Raw genomic sequence first — 1687 nt, forward strand, 5'->3', positions numbered from 1 at the left:
TCAACATTTGTAGAGTTATAAAAGTTGTATGAGGAGTCACAAACCTTGGAGTCAAAGAACCGAACATGTATTATGTCAAAAAGTTGGATTACGTCTTACCTGTATTCGAGCCACAATGAAAGACAAGCTGCTGGCAGCATACGCATCATCTTGCTCGGTAATGGCCATTGTTGACCTGAAATTTACGACGGACTACTTGAGTAGAGAAAATAAAATTAGGAATGCCATATATTTGATATTAGGTATAATTATAGATAGTTTTTTAATTAAAAAAATTAATAAGTAATTCTCAAATAAAAGAATTAACTCAGTCTTTATAATTTTTTTACGGTTTTAGATCTAATAAAATATAAAATTAGCTATTTTTAAATATTTTGATATTTAAATTACTTTGTTAAGTATTTATGTCACAATGAGTTATATTTTTATGCTTCATATCATTAAAAAATATGAGATAAGCCCCAATAAATTAATTGGTTAAGTTTATTTTGTTATATGAATTTAAAATACATTAAAGTATTTTTACATAATAACATGGTTAAAAAAGAAACAATGAAATAAAATTAGAAAAAGAACCATGTAATTTTAAATAATATTGAAGTACTTTTTATATGATTATAGATGTTAAAATTAATTAAAAAAATTAAAAATCAGCTATGTAAAGTACAAATAATGTAAATGCATGTAGAGAGATTTGACTGTAATATATAAAGTGTAAAACCCGGTTAAATTGTAATTAAATTAAATAATAAATTAAATATGAGCAAACATGGTTAGAAAATTTAGCAATCGGAATTTGATAATTTAAATATGAGATTTGGATTCAGTGAATTTTTCTGAGTCGAAAAATATAGTTTTCTGCGTAAAAACGCGTACTGAAAATTTGACCGGCAATACCGGCTGTGATCTGTTTGGTAGTGTAGCTGAGAAAATTGATTATAAGTAAATAAAATTAAGAAATTAGAATTTATAATTAGGGAAGATAGAAATTTTTAAAATACGATTTAAAACTATAATATTAAAGGTTTTGGCCAAAAATTGGGCCAACGGGCTAAACCAAGTGAATTGGGCCCAAGTGGGCCCAAGACCCAACATATATAGCCCTCGTTAATGAGCTTTTAGCCTTTTAGCTCATTTTTCTCCAAAGAAAGAGAGAGAGCTCGGATTGAGAAGAGAGGGAGAAAGTGTTTTGGTGGCACTATTCACATCCAACTTCAAAGTTCAAACCACCATAACTTGAGCTACGGAGCTCCAATCGACGAGCCGTTTGCGGCCACGCATCGCTCTCCTTGCCATCTTCGATTCTATTTAAGTTTTGTGGTAAGTATTTCGAAACTCAAGGCCTAGTTTCGTTTTCCCTCTTTGAACTCGAATTTGGTTAAGTGTATGTTGAGATATTGTGGTTTTGTTTGTTTAGGGGTGGTCTAGTATAATCTATTGATGAATTCCATCAACTAATTCCATGGGTTAAGGTAAAAAATTCCCAAACCTAGTTATTTATCAATTTCATGAATCCTAGGTTGATTATAAGTGTGAAAATTGGTTATGTTAGAGTATTGGGTGATTTTGGTGCACAATCGGGAGATTGATATTGCTAGTGGGGCTTTGGTGAGGCTTGGAGCTAAGGTTTGGTGAAGATTTTCAAAGAAGAGGCTCAATTATTTTGGCTCAAAGAGGTACGGTTTAA

This window comes from Arachis ipaensis, chromosome B4 (assembly GCF_059453495.1).
Source record: "Arachis ipaensis isolate K30076 ecotype BB chromosome B4, ASM5945349v1, whole genome shotgun sequence".
In the NCBI taxonomy this organism is placed as follows: domain Eukaryota; kingdom Viridiplantae; phylum Streptophyta; class Magnoliopsida; order Fabales; family Fabaceae; genus Arachis; species Arachis ipaensis.